The following is a 17,194-nucleotide window of genomic DNA, read 5'->3' as shown; positions in this document are numbered from 1 at the left end:
AACCAAGAAAAGACAGTAACTGTTTCTAGTGAGTCACATACTGTAGCGCCCTGTGGTGATCTCTTTTTATCCAGAACTTAAAGGTCACCCTCCTCTCCAGCGAGCGTTGGTTTTTATTACAAGAAATCCAATAATCGATTGGCCATTTATAGTATCCAAACTATTTAATTCACAACAATGTAAGTATATTTTGGGCTTTGACTTGGCCGGTATGGTTTTTAAAGCCAATACATGCACCACTATTTATAGACTCTGCTTTAATACTCAGGTTCAATCAGGTTGAATAACAGTTATGAGCAAAGTGAGGCAATTTTGATTGCACTGAAATGTCAGAAGCTGTTCAGAATAGTTGCATCCTCAACTTTATCGTGTGAGTAGTAGGAGACTTGGTGGAGCAATGTTTACTTTCAACAAGAGGCTCAGAAAATGAGTCTAACTTGGATAAAAATCCTGCCAAAGAAAAACATTTTGTCCTTGCATGTCCCCAGCCAAGCCTCTGGCCATGGGCTGTACAGTGATTACTGGTCTTAATGGCAGTTTGTCTTGATATGAGGGGGCTTATTGGTGAAATGGCTCCATTGGCACAGTGACACTGTCAACAGCAGGAACACCAGCTGCATCCTTCCTGGTCCTATTCAGAAATAGCTTAGCCCCAGTCATGGCCCTGGCCATGTCCCAGTCACCAGTCCCCACCAGGCAGGCAGCAGACCAGGCTCCAGCAGCCTGGCTCAGAGAGCTCCCATTCTGGAGGACAGAAGTGTCTCCGAGGCCCGGAAACGGTGGAGGAAAACATCGGTGACCCCTCGCTGTAAAACCAGTGTCCTCTGTCACAGAGTCTGTCATATAATGGGCTCAGTGCAAAGTCAAAGTGACAATATTAATCATGTGATGGGGAAAATAATTAGAGGGGCAATAAACGACTGAGCAAGTCCCCCACCCCACTCCACCCCATCTCCCAACATACAGCAGATAACTGATTACTGCTTGGCTCAGTTAGTGATGAAAGGGTGTCACGCTGGTTTTGAATGTGGCTATCAGCTGCCAATTTCTTCATAGACAACTGAGATCTGGTAGCCGTTACAACACAGGTGCCAATCAATAGAATCCATCTTGGCATTGTGATCACTTCAACATAAATAATAAAAAACACATTGTTGCCCTTACTGTGCATGATGCCATTCAAAAGATGACACAAACAGCATTTTTAGTACCCAGGCTAAAAGGTGCAAAAAAACACCTAAACCCACACCTAAACCCATGTGGAGAGATCCATACCATGCTTAAGACACAGCCATAGTAGTCATCCACACCTGGCTGTGTTGGTTCAAACCCTGCTTTGGTCAAATCAGCTCTCTGCCCGTGTGATTCATAGAGGGAGAGGCTTTGCCCTGCATTCACTGTCTACGCATGGCGCCCTCAGGAAGCCTGGTGTTTCTCTCTTGTTTACAGATCGACAGCATCTCTGGGAGAAGGCGGGCGACAGCCTGTGACAGACTGATGGATGATGTGACACTCATGCTCCCACTGTGTCATCCCTGCATCCACCTCCCCCCTCGTCCTCCCCTCACCAACTCACCCACTCACACTCGTCGCCTGAGGGGAGGATAGAGGATTGTGTGTATGTGGCATCCAGGGTTTTACGTTAGAAAAAAAGAAAAAGGTGCTGGACCAGGTGTGTTGGAGGATTTCAATATAGAGGACAAATGGGGAGAAAATCCCGTCAAATATTATCTGTGTTAACTGAACATAAATTCAATTAATAGGCAGGCTATATAAAGAATTATATCATCAAGGCATGTACACTATTAACTATAATTCCCATCAATAGTCTAGCCTACATTTATTGGGGCAACACAAAGAATTGCCTCCAGCTTTAGGCCTACATATTCTCAGACAGATTAAAACAGAATAAAAACTATTTACAAACAGTCATGTATGTCTCTCCGCCTCATGACAGTGTGCTGCTGCTGACTTGAAATCAAATCATCTCCATTCACTAGAAGCCTTTTCTATGGTAAAATAAAACATGAAAAAATAACCTTTTTACTGGTTTATATCATTTTACTTCTTATGCTTTTTTGCTGCTGCCAACTTAAAAGCCAACGTGCCAACTTCGCTACGCTGTTTTGATTCGGTTCTGCAGGGAAAACGGTCTCTGTGGGCACACTTGGCCAAATCTCATTGAAATCCCTGATGAGGACTTTGCAGTCCAAGAAGTTCAAGCCTCCATAACCACAAAGCGCTGTCACCAGATAATATAACCGGAGACATTTAAATATGTCAGACTTCAAGAGGTTTTCCGGGTAAAAAAATGGTAATTACCAGATGACAGCAACCCAGGTGGTAACTCATGAAGGCCAACTTTAAAGTTGCACCTTCCTCCCATATCACACATCTGTACATGGGGAAGAGTCTGATGGGTAAATGGTGGGCGGCTGTCAGCTCGCCTGATTGTTAATGGCCAGATGACAAGGCTAGACCCGCCGTAGATAATGATGCTCAGGAGCAGAGAAGAATAGGCGAGATGGGTGACAAGCGGAGGTGACAGGACACGAGGCCCAAAATTACACATCTCAAGATGTCATTGCAAAGAAAAGACGAAGTCGCCCATCAGGGCTGGAGAAAACTACTGCCAGTCAGCAAATGGACACTGCCTGTCTGAAAGATCACTGACCAGTAATACCCTGGAGAAAATGTCATGCATAACTAACGGTCAGCGACTCGTCAGTGACACTGAATAATAAATCAGTAGCTTGAGTCAAATGGAAAAGAGATGAGAATGAAAGAATGAAAAAAATATAAGCAGATTTGTATAGACAAAAGAAAAAAATATGTCACAGTCAATATTTAATTTGCGATGGAGTGACATTGGTAAAACTGGACATAATCAATGGAGTTTTTGATAAGGCGGTCTGGCTAGTAGGCCTGTTGAAATTCAAATGAAGAGCTTATACTCTTTCAGACATGTCTGCCAATTTCCCAGATCTGTAAAGCGAGTAAACAGCTCTAAGTGATATTTTGTATGCTGCAGGTTGGTCTAATCTTACATTGATTTTACCTATACTCTGCCATCACTTAAACTCTCCAACCACCTATTCAAGGAAAAGATTGCAATTAGGGGACCACTGGGCTCAAATTCAATATTCAATCACAATCATTTCTTTCACGCTTTCAGTCACTCTTCCCGTGACTCACAGTAGCAAGTCAGATCAATAGCGTTCCTCCAAAACACTTCATGTTGTGAAACCAGCTCCTCTGAAGTGAATTACCTTCGAACTTTTGCATTTGCACACACAAATCAGTTTGTTAAAAAATGGTGGCATGCTGGAAGTTGATGATTCAGGGTCAGGTCTTTGATTGTGTGAAAAAGGTGAAAACAACAAAGACGCTCTTTACAATTTTCTCCACTCTTCACTTCTCCTGGTGAACGATTACTGTCATCAGTGACTTATTTCCCAGTAAATTAGGCTTATCTGGTTGATTCTGAAGGCAGCCAGATGTGGTCAGGCAGTAGCCCCAGTGGAATTCTTCCTCTTTTCACTGCTTCCACAGTCAAAGTGGCTTCTGCTAGGCAATCGGTCAATGAAGCTTTGTTGACTTGCTAATCCACTCCTTCACAAGTGTCCAACCTCTATATTTTCCTTTCCAATCTTCGTCTGCTTTGTATCAGGTTGGTCTCAATATTATATCAATGCCATGATGTAAGACGAGATATCGTCTTTGATTTGGATATCATAATATCATGGTATGGCAAAAGTGTTGTCTTTTCCAGGTTTTAAAAGGGAGTAATTTACCAAACTGGCTGTTCTACTATTTGCCTTTACCCAGTTAATCATTGGATCCATAATACTGATCATTATTTATCAAACATCTTATTGTGTAACCTAAATATTTTGTGAAAGCACCATCAGGCATCCCTGCAATACTGATGCAATATCGATAGACGTATCTGGTCAGAAATATTATGATATTTTATACACTAGAAATTTTCTTGGGAGACAAAAGGTGAGAAAGCCTCAAAGGAAACACTAGACTGTCAATCCATTTTTTAATCACTCTGTATTCTCATTGGTAATGGATAAAAAATCTATTATCTTTACAGGCAAAAACTACTCAAATAGTAAGTAAGAAAAAAAAACATGTAAAGTCATATAATGTTCATAAATTGACTAAGACAGCAGTTTTGGCACTTAACTAATCCAAAAAGCATGAGGGGGATAAATTCCTGTCATGTTTTCCCACCACTGAGCCTGCTAATGGTTTCTATTGTTATGGTAAAATTGAGTTCAGGAGATTAGCTTAAAGCTGAGACATGGTGAGGTAATTCTCTAAATACACTGAGCGCATCACTGACTAAATGGGAAGCTGCGATAACATCTATGCTGTCACGTAAACACAGGGCAGCAGGTATCAAGGCTATAGTTTGTGACATGCAGTCGTTCATACTTAGCCACCTAGGAATTTCGATTTTAAAGATAAGTGTGCTGAGGTGATGTGTGAGTCTGCAAATCTTAAACTTGTCAAATCCGATATGTTATCAACTTGTAAAAAGTATAAAATATGTTACAAAGAATTCTGCTCAACACAAACACCTTTAAGGAAAGTCCTTCACTTTCTCTTTCACCTGTTTCAGGGGTCATCTGAGCAGAGGGAGAACCACCACCTCTTATCACTACATCCAGACCTCCTACCAGGCTTATCACCTGACTTGCCCTGGAGATGTTTGGGCCAGCCATGCACCAAAGCCTCCACACCAACACATGATAACACTTGTGATCATATGACCATACATCGACCAGTCTGTCATCCCATTCGTTTTCACATGCTTGATAAATGGGGCTAGCATGTTTGCCTGAGAGCACATCGTTTTCTTATAGGTGCCAAGATGACAGTCTGTCTGCCTTCCAGTCACAGGACAGCCAACTCTACATATAGTGCCTCGAAGGTAATATATAACCTGGCAGTTGGATTCACTGATACGTGGCATTGTGGTTCAATCCCATGTGGAATAACCTATTATTCAAGAAATCTTTGCAATGCTCACCCAAGGGCATCAAATCATACCCATACATGAAATAAATCAAAGCGCTTTGTGTGGACATGTTTTAGATGAAAAAAGATTGTCCTTACTCTTAGAGAAATGCAATCTCTTATCTCAACAAGGTTACTGTCAATGCATAAAGAAAACACAGTCAGGTCTTCAAGGTCTTCCACTTTTCTGTCATCATTTGCAAGTAAATATATTGACTGGACTGTCCTCTAAGCAGTTATCCTCTAAAACATTTTTAGTTCACCAGCTGAGGATAGTACATTTCTTTTCTGCAACTCTGTTGGACCCATCTGGTTTGTCTCTATGCATGTTGCATAACTAACATTGTCCAAATCTACAGAATTTATTTTAGGGTAAAATCCGAGGTGTATACAATGGTACACAAGATATCTTTAAAAGGTGAAGTTTATTTTCATAAATGTATAATCACCTGAAAATAAGAATTGTTGTGTTTTCATTACCTTAGAATGAGTCCTCTGTCTAAGCACACCATGTTTTTCAAGAGTTTCGTAGCCACCGTAGGTTCTCCTAGGGGAGTATTCAGTGGGTTGTAATCTGCAACCTCACCACTAGATGCCACTAAATCCTACTCACTGCACCTTTAACTGATGTTATGATGTGGCTATAAAAATATGAACATGAGCTTAAACACACAAAAGTGTTGGCACGAGCAGATACTGAATATCATTACAGCTCTAATAATTAGGTGATTAATCCATTTACAGAAAATTAACAAGCAAATAATTCTTTTACGACGCTTTTATTTAGCAGCAGACAGACAGGAAACATGGGAGAGAGAGGGGGTTGTGACATGCAGCAAAGGACCTCCAGCCGGGATTCAAACCAGGGTCGGCTGCGTATGTGGCTCTATGCACTCTAACCACTCGACCACCTGCGTGCTGACAAGCAACTATTTTGACAATCAATGTATATTTAAAGTAATTATCTAATCATAAAGCAAGACATTCGTTCTAGCTTTGAGGATTTGCTATGTTTCCTTGTCTTAAGTGATAGCAAACTAAATATATTTGGGTTTTGGACTGTGCATTCATCAAAACAATCAACAGTTGCTACCAAGGCATGCGTTGGTCTAAATTCTTGGTATATTGTGACATCTTGATAATAAATCTATATATTTCAATGACTTCAATACTTACACTCGTTAACAGTAACAGAGATCATGACACTAAATCTTAAATGGTACTTTTTGGTATTTCATGGCAGAGCACATGAATCATTTCTGCAAATTTGGCTGTAAACACTGCACCTCAGCTGGTACCACTATAGACCAGATTACTTATCATTAGCGAGAGCTCCCATTGATTTACTCAATTGTAAAAAGCCACAAAACACCTTGCTCCTCCCCCTACTCATACTGTACATCCACATGACCGATTCTTACACCTCCCCTCATTCTTCCAGGTCAGTGCCCTCCCACACTCCCTCTACTGGAAGATAGCAATGCACTCAGAGCACTGTTGATTACATCCGAGGCTGCAAAGAAACAAACAGCTCTTCAGTCAAGGTCCTGCCCCACATATCTACAGTATAGCATGTGTCTCCTCTGCTATAGTCATCTGATACCAACAAACTCTCTGCTTTTCCCCAGAACTGCTGCATATGATCCAGTCTGGCAGATAAATATCTTGAATGCACTCTTCTAGACGTATTGATCGAGTAATTGAGTGTTGGTTAATTCTTGTATTTGCTGATCATAGACGTAGAAAAGCGCAGTTGAATCTTATCACACTTAGTGTAAATCACTACATTAAAGCAGCAGTTAAACACACAAAAAGCCACAATGCAAGATGCCTTTTGTTTACACAGCCTGCCAAGGTTACAGCTACTGTAGATTCATTCCCTAGCAATCTTTCCTCAAGTCAATTAGCAGAGATGTGTGTAGGTAGGAGCAGCATGTAGACCTGACAGCTACCAAGCAATGGCTGTACTGAGCAAATTATTCTGTCATAGGCTTTGCTGATATCGTATAGTTTCAAGGCTGAATTATTCAATGTTTTCTCAATTGCACTGTAACCATTGTTTCACTGATGATTTACTATCATGTTGTTTCCCTCCAGTGGGCCTATTCTTAGTCCTGGTATCATCCTCATCATGTGTTGGAGAGAGAGGGTTATTTTTAGGCAGACTGTCACGTGATGATCAGTGCAAGTGGAGTCTCACAGCTGCAGGCTACTGGTACAACATGTTACAGATCCACAGCTCCCAGCCTGGAATAAATGACTAACATCCTGTGGATCTGAGGAGTAACGCTGAGTAGTATCATCTTAATAATTTAGACACGTTTATTCACTTTTTTTGTACCTGGATAAGATAACTGGAGGTTGTCTTGTGTATAAATGATGATGGAAATGAAAAGGAGCTGACATGTTTCCAAAAGACTTAATTTGAACAGCTTTCAGTGGAAAAACAACTTTTCTTTTTGTAATTGCACTTAAACAATTTTGATGATTGTTGGTCTTTCTAAATGAGCAATTTCAATGATAAATATTATTAAATCTTTTTCTTTACTCCTATTAAAAAAGAATTACATCTGACAACAGTATTCCTTCACTATAAAACAGTTTTACTTTATCTTGCTCAGTAATTTTAATGTGAGTACAGCCCACACGCTTGATTGAGAGTCATTCAGAAACAAGTAAGAAAAAAAAGGTTAATGTAATTACTGATTTTCCGAGTATAGCCGACATTTTCTGGTTCAAACTATTAGCCCTTCTATAAATTATGATTTAGTGCCGTTTTTATGCTGCTTTAACAAAGATCACTTGAAGGTGTATGAATTATTCATTTATGCATTATGGCATTTACATACCAAATTAATGCAAAAGCCACCAAGAAGCAGGTGAAGGGCGCACCGAAACTTATTTACTTAGGAAAATGATTCCCACTACTGCTGCTTGAATCTTTATTTTTCCATTTAAGCAGTCATTAACATAACAAAGAATTGTTATTTGCTGAATGTTTCGAAGCGAACCAGAAGTCCGAAAGAAGCGTAGTGTAATTATAAAGTATCACTGTGCAATTTATGTTGTGATTACCACCTGTGTTCCACATACACCAGGACAAAACAATCAAGTTTCTCACAAAGAATAACTAAGTTTAGTGCAAAGCAGATCCATCCACACCTGTATGGATCAGAGCTGATGTCAGGGCCAGAACAATTAATCACAGGATGGTTAAGTAGACGTGACAGGAGAGACAGACAACCTATAATTTTCCTGGGCAGTATTATCTATAATTTAGCTCATCACATAACACAAAGAGACTTCAATCATTAGTGAAATGTACTCATTTAGGTATTTCTCTGTCACTTTTTGAAGAAGAGAAGGTTTCACACTGCAATTTTCCATCTCAGATCATCCACAGTCATGGTCAACAAACTCTCTCTTCTCAACTGCCCCCACCTCCAAAATTCAATAGTTTCAAAGAGCAAAGGGAAATAAGAGGAGGTCAGGCGACTATAAGTTGGACCTACAGGAAGAGTCATCATCCTTCAGAAAGGTTGTAATCAATAAGTTTCTTTTTTGCGTGTCAAAGCAGCAGCAACAAAAGAAGAACATGGAAGGTCAGTTGTAAGCTTCCATAAAGTTTTCATTATTGGCTTTGAAAGGAAGAGTGGACATAGTGATTAGACTGACAATGGCTTCTTCTTTCATTTACTTATAACTGGAGCATTTAGGATCTAGTAAACAGCACACACACAATCCTGGGAAATTATGAGAAAAAGTTACTGAAACCAACACCACATTCTAATTTCCTTTCCTTCACACAGGCTGCTGCCAACTCCATAAAACAACAACAACAACAACAACCCTATAGGCTTACCAACACAATCAGTCAGTTTGCTGTGTGGGTTCATTTCAAAGGAGAAACTGGCATTATTCCACCGAGCAATTTTAAGAGATGTACTTAACCATGTGTGTCTGGTAGAACTCAGATAGGCAAAATGACCCAAATATCAGGAACATTTCAGCTGGGGGAGAATAACAAGTAGCAACTACCACGGCTTGAGGCTGAAGCCAGTGCACATGTAGCTCAGAAGAAGTGAGACGCCACCGACGGCTGTGAGATCCTGGCTCCAATTCAAAAAGCATCAACGTCAGTACTTCAATCATTTTTTTGAACGTGTCATTATGGTCTCAATCCTTACGTTCTGGGCCTCTGTGCTGGTGGTCACTTTGGAAATTATTGCTCCATTGATAAGATCTGACGACTTATAGTAGCTTTGATGTCTACAGTGTGGGCATTGATTGACAGCTGTGACTGACAGTTCGCTCGCCCGCTGCTCTCCTCAGCTCCGGGACTCGCACTGAGTCAGCCTATTGTCACAATATTTCCTTAAGTTTAATGTTACTTGATTATGATATGTGCCCTGTTGGCATTCTTTATTTGTAAGGTCCTGGATCCACACATAACAGCTGGCGTCGACCATAAGCTCCAACTCTGGGCTTCAAACTCGCTCCAATGCAAACTAAGACTAAGGGTGAAGGCTAAAGCAGTTTGTATGAGTCATTCACTATTAAAATAACAGGCATGGCTCATTTAGCCTATTTTCCAGCACACACAGTAGGCTATCAACCCTTATTTTTAAAAATTAAAGTAATACAAAAAATAAATGAGAATTTAGTTCAGTCGAAAAGTGCAAGCATGTTTACCTGCGCATTAACTCCTCCGCCTGATAAATAGTATCAAGCTGTAATTTGTGGCCCATAATCAACACAATGACATCACCATAGAGAGACGCATTTTAAATTTCTATCTAACCATGAAATCAGCTGGTGAAAAGTAATTTTATGCACTGCGGTGGCACAATTATCTTTCCATTCATACGTTTCTAAACATATTTCCATATTAAGTTTATAAGCAGGTTTCTGTATTTCAATGTTTTAATAGGACCCCTGAACTCACATTTCAGCTCTACGTAGCCCAGTCTGGCTTTTCCTCCACCATAACTCACCAATCATTGCCCCAGCATGGACCAGTCAGGGAAGGATGGCTGATTGCAGCTCATCAGCCTGTCAGCTGGACGTAAATAGTGAATGGAGCCCGTGGTCGAGCTTTCTGCGCTGTCACACTTTCTTCACTTCGCTGCAAATCAAACGGCTGTTGTTTCACTCTTGACATCTGTTAAGTATAGTTGGGTATTGATTGAATTTGATTGATTACGATACTGCTTATCAATTCCCAGTCTAAAAAAAAAACTTTGATTCTCATTGTTTCATTGAAATAAGTCAATTCAAAGTAGTTTTAACTGAACATTAATTTAGTGAATACATTAAATAAAGACATATGATCCACAGTCATACATAAATATTCGTATATTTTTCTTACAGATGCTGTGGTTTTGACAGTCCTTGCTTTTCTCTTTGGTCATATTTTCCTTTTATTGCCAAAGAGCACAGTGTGTTGTGGCTAGATATCCCACTACTGTAGGTGATGGTGTTGGGTGATGACACTCGGGCTAGGAGACGGCAAGACATCAAAGACAGCAGATTCTTTCAGATCGACACTATGCTGCCTTAAATGTTTGGGTCAGATTTGATGTGCAACCTGACTAGCAGCTGATTAGCTTTCCACATACACAGCAATTTCCCACGTCGTTGTTTTTAGTAATGTGAAGCCTCACTTTTGAGCATTTGCTGCAGTCCATCTTACACTACTGTTTTAACATTAGCCATGCATACTGGTATCTAAACAAATCGACGTACTGTTGCATTGATCCATAGATATAGATAGGCATCATAGACAGGAACTAGCTGATAACAACATCCTTGCACATTGTTTGTAATAATAAAAGGGGGATCGCCTATAGGAATGTATAAGCAAAACCAAAATTCAAATATTTAACAGTTGTCAGTTCCCAACCTTAGTGTTAAGTTGTGGAAAAAGATGAGAGAAGGTGGATAATTCAGCACATCTCTGCCTGTTTATAGCCTCCATTCAGATATAGGATGAGAGGCTGAAAGGGGCTTATCATTGGAAAAGCAGATGAAGACCCACTGAGGTGAATGTGATGCGAGTGGACCCACTGTGGCATGTCACATGACCAGCTGGCTCTCGCTATCCTTTGCCTCCAGCTAGGTGCCATTGTACAATGCCATTACAGCTCAATCTCCTTCCCCATACACTTCTATGCAGTCTTTGGATCCTATAGACGTACTCCCCCGCATTTGCATTGCAATCCTCTGACTGCTTAACACGATTAAAAAGTAACAAAAGTTCCCAGGTGAATTTGCTGCCTCCTCTAAACAGTTGGAAAGTGAAGAACTCAATTTCTTTGTCATCGCCAACATCAGCTGTGTGACGCAAATGAACATCCTGCTGACGATAATGTGACTGACACTGTACTGAATGAACATTACATGAAAAAAAAAAAAAAAACCTGCAGCACTCTGAAAAACATCCACAGCAAAATGGAACATGTCAGGAATAAAAAGCTACTCTGAGAACTAAACAGATTTGAAAGGTGATAAGAACGTCTGTGTCTGTAGGCCAGGGGTGGTTTTCTAATTTCAGTAATATTCCTAATTGTATTAGCTGTTCTACATTTCCAACAACTGGCAAACACAGCCTCTTTATTTTCGGGGCTCCCAAGGCAGTTAGGTAACAGCTCGAATATCATTTTCACACATCAATTGCTCCAGTTGCAAATAAAGCACTATATTAGCAGCAAATATTAAATTATGCCTCTCAATTACAGATTTTTTAATTAGGGACAGTAAATGTGTTTTGGGAACGCACAGATGCACATCTGCTCCTTTCACTCGCTTTTCTTAGTAGCTAAAGAAATTGCATTCGAACCGAAAACAAAATGTCCTGGTACCAACATTTTGAAACGTTTTTCAAAACCAGCGATTTTGAAAATGACAGTGTTTGTGAAAAACCAGTGAGAAGTGGCTGTGACATGTACTTTAGGGAGGGAGGGGGTCAATTGAAGAAAAGAAAGTGAAAGCCCAAAGAATGAGGCAAAGTCATCTGTGTTTCTGCATGATATTTGAAGAAAGATTATGTACTGTAATAAAGAGAGAAACCCACAGTGTCCACATCAATAGTTGGATAGTTGCTGTTTGTCCCACTGTCTAAAAGGCAATCACTGTCACTGCGGCAATTCAGACTCTGAAGGTTTAAAAATAAGTAGACAGCAAACCACACTCAGCCAGCCAACTCTCAAGGAACATTTTTGTTGATAATAAGCATCATCTAGTCTCTTAGCTGCAAGCAAACACCAAACTCAGCACAGCACAGATTGGGGAAAGTGATAATAGGTCTTCACTCGGGGGGATTAAGAGTCTACAGGTGGATGGTGATTGGAGTGAAGGAGAGACTGATGTGATGTTATATGATCAGCAGAAGTGTAAAGGAGTTTTGAACGAGCGACAGCAGAGTAACAGCAGCATGACAGAGAAAATAAGAGTTGGTTGAGAAAACCCAGCAATCCACTTTCAGCAGCGGGCTCAGATGTCAGCTACACTCCAGATAAATATGAACTAAAGCCAACAAAGCTCTCAAAATGTTTTACAGCAGAGTGTCTCTTCTTATGAAATGTTATAGATTGACTAGCAGATGACCATCAGTACATGGATATAAGCTAACAAAGAATATTAAAAAAGCTAGCCAACTCATGACCCCATTACTTAGAGGAAATATACTGTATCTGACTAATATGTAGTCATGCAATGTAAATTAAAGCCATGTTGGACTTCCCATGATGCAACAGTTATAAATTGCAGAGACTGAATGCAAGGCCAAACAGTTTTACATCCATAAATACAAATAATTGTGTAGACTATAAAAGTAGACTAAATAAATGCAGCATATTAAACCTCTGCAGTCCTGCTCCTCTGCTGTATATTTGAAAAAAAACTAATTTATGGCCAAAACACACGAAGCAGTTTATATGCTAAATAAATTCCTTCAGAAAGAAAAATAAATAAGTGCTGCATTCATCACTGTAGCCCTAAACAAACAAACTTAAAGATACATTAACTACGTAAAAGCTTTAAAACAGATCTTTTAATAACCTCCAGCAAAACCAGCTCAGACAGGGAAAAGTCCAGCAACTATTTGAACAACTTAAATGGTTAAAAATCAATGTTTTCCAGCCTATGACCCTCATGTCAAAACAAATGTAGCTAGCTTAGCAAACACTGAATACTCAAGCAGTAGTAGCTATCAGTAGGCCTATTCATATTTCATCACTTTCTTAAAATCAAACAGCATGAGGGCTTTCATGCCACAAACTGCAAAGTAAAATAAAAGGAGATAAGAAAGTCGTTTCCAATAGCAATTAAATAATTAAAATACAGCACAGCTAGCTACTGGACAACCACATAGCTTACTGAACATAAACCAAGCACAGAAACACAGACTGAGGGGTTCAAGGTATAGCCTCAGTATATAGAAGTTAGCATTAGCACTAGCAGCCAATTCTTACCTTGTTGTTGTAAAGCGGTGCTAGCAACTTCGTACATCCCATAATTGGAAACAGGTGGGCGTCTGACTTGAGGTGTATTGTTGAGAGTTTGCAAGGTGCTGACAAACTGATAGCAGCACAAGCATGGTTACTTCTCCAGAGAGTCCTCCCAGAGCAACATGTTTGAGTAGCTTTCTTAATGAAATGCTCATTAAATGCAACATAAACCTAGGCTAGAACAGCAGTCAATCAAAGCCATGTCGTCATTGTTGTCGGTCACATGTCCTCATTGGCTTTGGAGACATGTACTGCCTAATCCTAAACACCGATTGGCTTGTGTGTGGTGTCGTCAGAAGCAGAAGAGGCCCACGGTCGTAAACATCTAGTCACGTGTACTGTGAGATGGACGTGCAGGTCAGGAAATGACGTAAACGGACCGTATATGGTTTGTTATTTGTGTTATTACGTTACGTGTTGGACTAAATACATGGACCTATTGAGGAAAGTATTTCGGTTTTATGGAAACGGATTTCATATTTCACAAGAATGGATATTTGGCGAGCTGTACAGAAAGTCCTGAGTCATAAGATGATCGTTGTGGATAAAGGGAAGACTTTGAAGGTATGTAGGCATTATAGCTTTTCTTACTTAGCTCAGGGGCTAGCCGAGCTAACCGCTAATACTATTACGGCTGTGAGCAACCATATAAGTCGTGAGTGGTCTTGAATGAATCAGAACAATCTAAGCTTTCCAACGATGTACGGCATGAATATATATGTTTAAGGGTTGGTGTTTAAAACATTCAGAAGAACTTGTGGCTACCTCCTAACATCCGTCCCGTCCCGTAGACGGAACAGCGTGCGTTAAGTGGTTAAATACTAAACCACCTATTTACATTTTAACGATTTTTTATCAACTCTTTTTTTTCAATTTAAGACATGTTTGCAGCCAGGTATGTCAATTTGGGATTACTCTGGTAAGAGATACTGATAAAAATGTGTGCAAGCCCACCAAAAAAAATGTGGCCTTCAAATCTGAATCACATCGAAAGTCAATTATGTCAAGTTTAATGTCAACAGGAAGATCAGAGGCCCGAGGACTGTGAATGGCAACTGAGAATAAGTGAGAATAAGTGAGAATAGCAGTGAATTTTTTTGAAAAAATGGAATTACTTTTCTATAAATTTCATACTTTGCAAAATTATCCAGTGGGCCAGATTGGACCCCTTGGCAGGCCGATTATGGCCACACCCTAAAGCATAAACTGCTTTATAGTTACATTTATATTAAATTAGACTATAATTTACTAAATGAACATCGTGCTGAATTGAAACCAGTTACTGAGTTAAAAATAATAATTGGTGTGAATCAACCTTTTTCACAGAGCAGACAGTTTGAAATGTCAAATCAAGAAACCACAGGTGCAATTAATAACATTGTGTTTTCCAAATGACCCTGACCTTAGTATAGTTAATCAGTTCCACCTGTGCTTGTCTTTCTATTACAAGTCAAAACAAGTCTGCTGTGAAAAAGGCGACATAACCAAGTGAACTCAACTTTTTCTTACTCTTTTAAAATTTCACAATAAGTCAGTAAGCTCTATGATAAAAGCCTTGTAGACATGTTATATTTAACTAATATCCAAATTATAAAAATGGCGATTGGACAGGTTTGAGGTTGGCCTACTTGGCATCACCCGAATCTCACAACATCTCAAGTGTCTTAACTAGGTTGTAGGATTCATTGTATTCCAGCGCCTACAATATACCAAACTTCATATTCCTTACCAATAACTAGTGATCAAAGCAATCAGGTGCAATCACAGGTGGTTGAGTGATCATACGGTGCATGTAAGGAAATAATGTCCACAACAAAGGCCTTGTGGAGCTCTCGCTGTCTTTCATCTGGCTGCATCGAGAGATAAAGAGAGGCAACATGCGAGAGAGCGTCATTACAAGTCCATCTACACTCTTTATCTAATCACTAATGGCTTTGGAGAGGAGTTTCAAAACCATCAACACTGCTGTTTCACAATGTTTCCCGCAATATCTCCCTTACAGCCAGCCATTATGTAAATTAGAGCACAAAATATGCTGTTCCAGTCTACTCCGTCTCCCTTTCTGTCGTTTTTATTCCATACGCCACAGTTAAGATGACCTTTTTCTGGTGACGGATGCCAAAGTTACAGTGATCTCTTGTGTACTGACAGTGATTTTAATATAATCATTTTTTTATGATCAAATGTTCTTTATTTATTATCATGGGGAGCAAGGAAATTACATCCAATATAATACAGAATATATAAATGTGATTTTTACATCTGATGTAGAAGCCACATTTTCAAGCTATTCAGAACACATCAAGAGCATGTCAAGATGACCCCATATCTTAATGTGCAGACTGTCATACTATAAAATATATAATGGAGAGATAATGACACTTGGTGGAAGTATTGAGCTGAATGTATTGCCTCTCTTTGTGTTAAAGGTCGATATTTCACATGGCTTCTTGAAGGCCACTTCATACCAGCCAGGTACAGCTTTTTCCTGGCTCTATACCATCATGTGTCCCTGCTAGTGTGGGATCATGGGTAGCACCACGTGGAGAATGACCTTTTCAGCCATGTGTCACCTGCCCGCGATGCTCAGGGTGGCCCCTCGCCAGCATAGCGTGTCTGAATGTCAGTGTCGTAATGCTCCAGTGAAGCAACCAGGACCCAAAAAGATGAGTGAAAGGAAAGAGGATCACAATATTGGACACAAACACACACACACACACACACACACACACAGTCACAGATACATTTTATTTTCTGTTTGTAGCATTTGGCAACTGTTTGATCTAGAAAGAAGACACGTGGACGGTTGGCATTAAAGTCACACATGGAAAAAGTTGGCAGTACTGAATGGCATTAAGAGTTGTGGGAAAAAAAACTTCACTATCCATAAAATAAATGACAAGACGTCAGCTTGTGTTTATTAAAGGACAACAGAGGACCAAGGCAGGCAAATATCAAACACTGTTGGGAAGCATGCCACTCCTGCTGTTTAGGAGGAAGGTTGCTTATCACTTTTGAGATATGATTTGCTACTATAGTCATCAGTTGATTAATCGATTAGTGTGAAAACTAAAAAATTAAAAAAAAAAATTCAAAATTAATCTGAAAATATTTTGATAATCAAATAATCGTTTTAGTCAACCAAAAATGTCAAAATGTGCTTGTTGTAGGTTGAGGATTTTAAGTTTTTCTGTGCTAGAAAACTATTTCTTTGGATTTTGAAAAGCTGTTCAGACAAAACAAGACAATTGAAAATGATGTAACAGGCATTTTTCACTATTTTATGACATTTTAAATTCCTAGAGAAAATAATTGGCAGATGAAGCAATAATGAGAGTAATTTCTGTTTGGAGCTTCCTGTGCAGAGAGAAGCAACCACAGTCAGGTGCTAAACAAGCTTACAGACAGTCAAATTCACATTGTCCAAAAAATATATATTTTGTCTTTTTTGCTGGTAATGGACTAAAACTTCAAACCCCTCTTCCCATGTGGCCTCTTAAACGCAAAATGTAATCGTGTCTAGTTTCTTCTCCCAGCTAGACTTAAGGGGAGGCTTCCAGCCATTCCAGTACAGTGCACTTTGGGCTGGAGTCAAATGAAACCTTACAGGGATAATTGCCTTGTTAGGGCTTCCTATGAAGTCAGCTCCCCTGTGA

This window comes from Scomber japonicus, chromosome 23 (assembly GCF_027409825.1).
Source record: "Scomber japonicus isolate fScoJap1 chromosome 23, fScoJap1.pri, whole genome shotgun sequence".
Lineage (NCBI taxonomy): Eukaryota > Metazoa > Chordata > Actinopteri > Scombriformes > Scombridae > Scomber > Scomber japonicus.
Note: the sequence above shows the minus strand (reverse complement) of the source record.